This window comes from Acomys minous, assembly GCF_964271855.1.
Source record: "Acomys minous genome assembly, chromosome: 13".
Taxonomy (NCBI): Eukaryota; Metazoa; Chordata; class Mammalia; order Rodentia; family Muridae; genus Acomys; species Acomys minous.
The window spans coordinates 89,438,693-89,447,277 of record NC_140495.1 but is presented as its reverse complement, the minus strand read 5'-3'; positions in this window follow the sequence as shown (position 1 = coordinate 89,447,277).

The window sequence follows — 8,585 nt, the reverse complement described above, 5'->3', positions numbered from 1 at the left end:
TACCATAGCTTAGGATGAGATTTGTGTTAGTTTAGATTCTGTCTAGGGTAGTGTTGGCAACTTTAAAGTAAGCTTCAGACTCTGTCTTTTATTAGCAATCTTAGGCCAAACTCATACATTTTTAATGTAACAAATTTGCTCCCAATGTACTTATTGTATCCGCACCCTTTAAAGAGATACTTTGTTATGGTTTGGGGGTGGGGAGAATAGCTCCCTAAGACCTAAGTCTGTATGGTAGATGGCTCCTGGATCCTTTTTGGCTCGCTCTCTCTCTTTTTTTAAGGTTTATTTATTATGTATACAATGCTCTGCTTGTATGTACACCTGCAGGCCAGAAGAGGGCATCAGATCACTAAGTAGATGGTTGTGAGCCATCATGTGGTTGCTGGGAATTGAACTCAGGACCTCTGGAAGAGCAGTCAGCGCTCCTAACCTCTGAGCCATCTCTTTCTTTTTATTTTATTTTATTTTTTTTTTTGGCTTTTTTGGCTTTTTTGGCTTTGTTGTTCAGACAGAAAGGCGGAAAGCTGAGAGATGCCAGGCTAAGTTACCCACAATGAGAAGAGAAGAAGGGACCAAACTCTTTTCCATAGAGTTGATAGCAGCTGGAATTCAGAACTTATTAGCTGCAAGGTGTTTGTCAGCTCTCTCTGGAAAGGGTCCACTTTTGCGAATTAGTAATAACTAAGTTCAAAAAAATGGTGGGCAGGGCTTCTCTTACTGAAGCCTAAATTGGCACAACTGACCCAAGACTTTGAATTTTTTGGTTAATTCTTGAATATTACTTGAAAATTTTGTAGATTTTGACTGGAATTGAGATAAAATATTTGTGCAGGGCAGTGATGGCACACACCCTTAATCTTAACACAATGGAGAGAAAGACAGGTGCATCTCTGTGAGTTCTGGACCAGCCTGGTCTCCACAGGGTGTGACCCCTGTGCTGATAAGTTACTTGCAAAAACAGCCTAGGATTTAAATTGACAAATTTTTCCTTAACAGACATGTGTCACCACCCCCACTCACCCCCATCCCCACCCTGCTCCAGTGGAGTCTGTGTGACAAGTATGACACAAGCCTGAGAACTAAGACCCCCAAAGAGGGGAGAGTCTCCTGGGCTGGGGTCAATATTCCTGCCAGCAGAAACTGCAGCTTCAAAACTCTCATTGCTGGGAGCTATTTCCCTCTATTCTATTCCTAAAAACTTCATTTCTCAAGCTTCATTCCCAGTTCGGGAACCTTTTCAGGTATGCACGTTGCTACGGAGCGTTGCTAACACGGGACTGCAGCCAGGGGCTGCCCATAGCGGAAGTAGTTCTGCTTCACTTCCACTTATTAAAAGAGACAGGACTCGAAATTAATCATTAGTTAATAAGCCATACTATGGTCTACAAAGAAATGGAGTATTTCAAAAGACCCCAGGTAGAAGGAACGAGAAGAGTAGAGAAACGTCCTGGCACACAGGTGCTGGGCACAAGTTTTGTTAGGGAGAGGACGTTGGCCTTGGACAAAGAAAGCACATACATATTGATATCAAGCCAGTAACTTAGGAGTGATGACGTCTTTCTGCTATGTACTTTGTATTATTTCATTCAAAGCTGTAATTCAAAAAATGACAACACAATAACTTCGCATTCTGTATCTGTACTGTGTATGCCTGATCGCTCACTGACTTCCGTGAGACTGCTCTGTGGAAACTGTAACCACCACAAACCCCCATTTCAGAAGAAGAAATGTATAGACTGCTAGGCTGCTAGTGCTGCGAACTACACTCAGATGGTAACTCAAACTTGAGTCGCCTGTTTGTCAACGCCTTATCTCTGTTCACTGACGCTCCAAGAACCTCCGATCCCAAGGACCTATCCCTGACTGAACTAGTGGTCCGTGGCACACATGTAAACTGCATGCCTCCCACTTGGAAAAGCCTTTGTATGCTGAGTTAAAGTGTCACTGCTCTGGCAGCCGGCTTATCCCTCTAAACGTGAGCTACTTTCACGGGGGACAGGTGGTGGTCATATCAGATGCAAAAAGACACCAGGGACTTACAAGTGACAAAGTACACATCAGCCTAGTTAGATCCCCAAAACTCAAAGGCTAAAATTCATATACTTAAAAGGGTATGCATAAACTCTAAAATGAGAGTTTATATAAAGTTTAAAAGGTAAAGATGTCCATCCTCAATGGAGAGAAGGAATGAGACAAAAACACCTTCAAAAAATGTAAAAACCCAGGTACAAGATGCCTAGGGTGTGCATAAGTTTAATTAAGGCTTAATGCCTCTTCTTTTGTTCAGGGCAACCAGCTTGTCTCTAAAATGGGATACATTTTCTCAGGAGGCAGGTAGCGGCCTGGCCATACCTGGCCAGGCACCACAGAGCCTAGAGAAGGACATTTAGAACTATACGGTCTTATTTTGATTTCAATTAAATAATGATTGTATGTTCTTTGGTAATGGTAATATTATACTTCCTTTTTGAAAGAGGTCAAAATAAAACAGACCTGGATGAAAAGGAGACTACTAACTTAAGTCAGTCAAACTACAGAATTAGCCTGGATTACTCTGTGCATCCTGCACACCTTATGCATTTATAGTTTTGGAATTGTATAATGCTTGTGAGAAATTATATACTTTCAGAACAAAAGTACCAGACATTGATGCTGGATCAGACCTGGCAGGATTCATCCTCCAGCACGCTGATATGCTGACATCCTGCATTCCTCATGTTACATCCACAAGTGCTTCGGTTGCTGTTTGTCATCAGAACAGAACGTCTCCCAGGACAGCTTTGAAGAAAGCTCCTGATTCCAATTGGTCCAGCATATCAGACCGTCCCACACAGGACTTTTATTAAGCCTGAATTTCTCAACATTTAGAGACTGGACCACAAATGCTATCTCAGCTTGTTAAACCGTTTTCCTAGTTTTATGCGGGCCCCTGTATAGGTATTATTCACCCCAAATCAGCCTGAAGAAGCCTTAAAAAGAGAGTGTTGTCCAATTTCCCTTAAAGGGGGGTTGGGTAAGGTTTTGGGCTATGGGTGTTTATCTTCGTTGGGAATTGGTTGTGTTATTATTGGTTTTATTCAGAAGAGAACAAGGTTGGACTCAGGGATTTTTCACTGTGAATACAGAAATATATAGAAATGATAGGACAAAAGGTAGATTATTGAATCTACTCTTCAACTTAAGGCCTTAATGGTTACTCACAAGGCTATTTTTAATTCATTGGTATACAATACCTGATATTGATGTAAAATAAGTTTATTTGTAATTCATTGTACTGTTCAATTTTATCACAAGACTATACATCCTAGGTTTAACAGATAGATAAGGTAAAATATTTAGATAAAGTCTTCAAAAACCTCAGAGACCTACAGAATATGGTATTTAATGAAATTTTGTTTGTTTTGAGGATTCTTTGAAAATGAGACAGGTTGACTCCTGGCAACACCCAGCCTGCACTCAGGAGGCAGAGACAGGTGGATCCCTATGAGTTCGAGGCCAGCCTGGTCTACAAAGCGAGTTCAGGACAGCCAAGGCTACACAGAGAAACCCTGTCTCAAAAAACCAAAGCATTTAAAAAATAAAACAAAGCAAAACAGTACTAACCTGCAAAAACTAAAGAGTGGGTGGCACCCAAACACCCCTGAATCTTGGGCTAGTAGTTGGGCTGGGTATAGAAAACATCCCTTGAATCCATCTTTCTCAGCTGCCCCCGGTGTCTTCTTTCTTTCGTTGTTGTTGTTTGTTTGTTTGTTTGTTTTTTTCAACACAGAGTTTCTCTGTGTAGCCATGGCTGTCCTGGACTTGCTTTGTAGACCAGGCTGGCCTCAAACTCACAGTGATCCACCTGTCTCTATCTCCTGAGTGCTGGGATTAAAGGCATGCGCCACCACACCAGACGACCCAGTATCATTTTTCAAGGCTCTTGGCTTTCTCATCCTGAATGGTCCTTTTATTTCACCCACACTCCCTGGCTATATCTGGAACACACTTGGAAGCTGAGTGGTTGTCAGCCCTTTTCCTGCCCACTTAAGACTTAAGAAAACAAAGATTGTTCTTCAACAGCCATGGTGCCCTTTCACCCAGGCTGATGCTTGTCGGTTGCATAACATTCTTGAGAGCAGGGACAGCATCTGTGGTTCCAAGGCAGCCCCACACACTCCCTTGGATCTGTTATTCTGTTCTCTCCAGGCATAATTATGAAGGGAAGATCTAAATTTCTTCTTCCATGGGTCTGTTGCAAGGCTTTTTATCATGCTTGTTACTCAATGCATTTCTCAATTTCCAGCCTTTCTTTATTATAGGCAAGCGACAGTTGTGTCTCTTGACCACAGACTTTTGGATTCTCTTTCTTCCCATTCAAGCTCATTTCTTGCCTAAAGAAAGAATCCTTCCTGGCATCGTGGCCCATGCCTCTCATCCCAGCCCTTGGGAGGGAGAGGCACATGGACCTCTGTAGTCAGAGGCCAACTTGGTCTATGAAGTGAGTTCCAGGCCAGCCAGGGCTACACAGAGACACTGCATCAAGATTAAATAATCAATCAATCCTGTCACAGGTATCTAAAGCAGCCAAGAGACAGAAGTGAAATATCCTTGGCTCAGACTGTAAGGTGATTAATCTGATTTCCAACTGGCTGGAGGTCCCAACTGGCAGCAGGTCCCAAAATGAATGACACAGTGTTTTCTTCTTGGTACTATTATTCAAGTAGTCTATTTTTATTTTTGTTCTTTTGTTTTGTTTTGCTTCTCGAGACAGGGTTTCCCTATGTAGCCTTGGCTGTCCTAGACTTGCTTTATAGACCAGGCTAGCCTTGAAATCACAGAAATTCACCTGTCTCTGTCTTCCTGAGTGATGGGATTGCAGGCATGAGTCACCATGCCCAGTTTAACAGGCTGGAGAGATGGCTCAGCAGTTAAGAGCACTGACTGCTATTCCTGAGTTCAATTCCCAGCAACCACATGGTGGCTCACAACCATCTATAATGTGATCTGATGCCCTCTTCTGGCGTGAAGGTTTACATGCAGGCAGAACATTGTATACATAATAAATCTCTAAAAAAAAAAAGAAGAGGGCACTTTATCTTTCTTGGTCTCATAGTAGGAAGAGGAGAGGAAACAAGTAAAAAAATATAATATATATATATATTTGGATGAGGAGTGGATAAGTGGTGGAGCACATATATATATATATATTTTTTTTAAACAGGTCTCACTATGTAGCCTTAGTTGGCCTCAAATTCATAGAGATCCACCTGCCTCTGCCTTCCAAGTGCTGGGATTAAAGGCATGCACCACCAATATGGCTGGGAGCTCTTAATGCTTCCAGCCATATTGACAACTGCCCACTTTCCATTAACCAAAGCGAATTCATGCAATCAAGTCCAATGTCAAGGCAGCAGGGAAGTGTACTCATGTGCAGGAGACACTGTAGGACAATGATGGGTGCGCCCTGCTGTTACAGGAACAACCATGAATGCTGGGAAACAACACAATCTTGAATACTCTTGGCAGGCTATTGAGAAAGCTAGTTGTTGTTGTTGTTGTTGTTGTTGTTGTTGTTGTTGTTGTTAAGACAAGGCTGTCCTGAAATTCTCTATGTAGATGGGGCTGGCCACAAACTCTTAAGAGATCTGCCCACCTCTGCCTCTCAGTTGAGGGAATTTAAGATCACCTAATACCACACTGGGTCCAAAAAATGCTATTCTACAGGGTAGCTCTCCCAACCTGTCTCTGTCTCTGTCTCTGTCTCTGTTTCTGTCTCTCTCTCTTATACACACACACACACACACACACACACACACACACACACACACATACACACACACACACTCATATAAATATAGGAAAACATAAACTAGACACAACAGGCCTAGGACAGCAATAGAGTCGGAGAAGGTAATTTGAAGTTGCATTTTCACAGTCTGTCATTATAAGACAGAAAATTATCCAGAATTACCAATGACTATAACCAGGATTTTATAGGGAGCAAGGCATGAGGTGGGCCGGAGGTCACAAGTTGGGCGGTTAGAAATGGGCCTGGGACTCAGAGGAGAAAGGCTAGCTGGGAGCTGAAGAAGGTGAAGCCACCTAGAGCAGTGGTTCTCAACCTTCCTAACTCCTTAGCCCTTTCAGCTCTTTAATACAGTTTTTCATACTGTGGGGACTGACATCCCCGCCCCCCCCCCCCCCCCGCCAACCATAAAATTATTTTCATTGCTACTCCATAACTGTTATTTTGCTCCTTTTATGAATCATAATGTAAATATCTGTGTTTTCTGATGGTCTTAGGTGACCCCTGTACAAGGGTCTTTCAACTCACAAAGGGGTTGCAACCCACAGGTTGAGAAACACTGACCTAGAGGCCCTACGTGGATGAGAAGGGCAAAAGGCAGGGGACAGAACCCCGACGAGCCCCTGAATTCTGGAAATCTACGAGAAGAGGTGTCCATGGAGTGCTCCTATCTTAGAAGCCACGGCCATCTTTAGAAGAGGACAGTCACCCCTGCACACAGCTGTCTTCTCTGCTCGGGTGGCTCATGAGCATCTCATTGTTAATAAGACTAAGAGCATGCCCACCATCTCTCCTTTAAATCTTCTGCCCCAGCAAGGCTGTACCTGCCCATGCAGCCGACCTGGGTTTTATTTGGGTTCATCCTAGTGGTCCCATTCAGCATCCATTCACTAGTCGTCCCCCCCACTCCTAACAGAGCTTTTGATCTTGAGACCTGCATCCACCCGCCCCTGTACATCTTTGTGCTCAGGGAGCTCGGTGCCAAACCCAGGGGAGGGTCCTGATTGACCTAATCACAGGGTCTCTGTTCCTCTTGCTAATGCCCGGTTTGGTTGTGGTTAGGTGATTCAAAGCGGTATAAGGGGAATTATGAGAAAGGCTTCTGGGAAAGGGTCTGTTGCTTCCGTGGAGCCATGCCAGAAGAGGCCTTCCCTCCCTTCTTCACTTGGGCATGGCTGTGGAATTTACTAACCACAACCTTTCTTGCTGGAGAAGAGGGGCCCGTGGGTCATATCGTCTAAGAAGCAGCGGGATGAACCTTGACCCTGATGATGCTCATGGGTTCATTTTCCCCACAGCATTCGCCCCTCCCCAGATGATTAGACCAGAGGCTGAGTGTGATGCAGGACCCCAGGATGAGCCTCTTCCATCCTTGACTGACTACTAGGCAAAGGCAAAGGAGGAAGAGCCTCTTCTAAACAGGCATATATAACATGGCGTTCCCATGGTGAGAGGTCCACTCCAGAATGGTACCCAGCTCAATTGAGCCAATGACGAGAGACATAGTTCTGTTCATTTGCTCTGTCTGCCTCTCTCCATATGCACATGCACAAGCAAGTATGCTGCTCCGACATTACTGATGTTCAATATGATGACAAGCAAATAGTAAAGCAGCAGAGGTTACTCTGGGAAAAGAAAGATGACAAATAATTCCCTTCAGAAGTGAAGTTTATGGAGAGGAAAGTACCCAAGGCAAGGCTACGACTGGGCCTTGAGGTGGGAGGGAGAAAGCCTTAGACAGAAAATGGTACAATATATGAAAAACAGGATGGACTTCAAGGGAAGGTGAAGCCTAACCTTTAAAACTTGGAGGCTAGCCAGGTGCGGCGGCACATGCCTTTAATCCCAGCACTTGGGAGGCAGAGGCAGGCCGATCACTGCTTCACAGAAATAGCCTCACCTCCGCACCACTTACTTTGGTTCCGTCAAAATGGTGTTCCCACCGTTGTCTTAGAGGCCTCATCACCCATTTCCCCATCTTCCTGAAGGAGCTGGCTGTTTGGCCTGAAAACTTTTCTTTTCATGATGAAGACACAAAAGGAGAGAAACTACTGAGAAAAACGGAACTAAAAACGAGACACTCAAGCTTTTTCACAAGTTTATTTTCTGCAAATTATGGCAGACGTACCAGGATCATTTCCAAAGTCCTGGAAAGGAGAACATAAAGGAGGCGTTTATGACGAGTGATGGGGGCCTTGGAGAACCACTGGACAAACAAGGGGTCCTTCCCTGGGAGCCAGGACAGCAATGAAGGCTTCCCAGTGTCTGGTTACTCTGACCTCTGCACAGAAGGAAAGGTGGCAGGGTACTGGGGGGGGGGGGAGTGAATATCCCTCAAACACAGGGTGATTTAATACCTCCACTGGCCATGCCACAGATAAACTCGCTTCTCCCAATCACTAAGCTTGGGTTTTTCCACCCATGTTTATTTGGTTGCTTGTACATGACAACAGCAACATTTGTTGGTGGCCGGATTCGAAGACCAAGCCATGGCAGTTAGCAAGGGAACACAAACAACAGGGCAGGATGTGTGACGACCAGGCCAGGAGCCTTCTCTCCTTCTGTGACCACAAGGCAAGGGAGCTGGGGTTCCCAGAGGGTTTGGTGTGGTGTTGGATCAGGCTGTATTTGTACCTTGGGCCACTGGTGTTTCTTCCATCTCAAATCTTTGGAAGCCTTTGAATGTGATGGAAAGGTGGCCTGAGACCAAAGCAGCAGCCCGGATGGAGCCTGTGGCTGGCTGGGTTTATTTTTAGGAGCAGAGGAAGCCCCCACCAAGCCTCTTGGTTTAGTT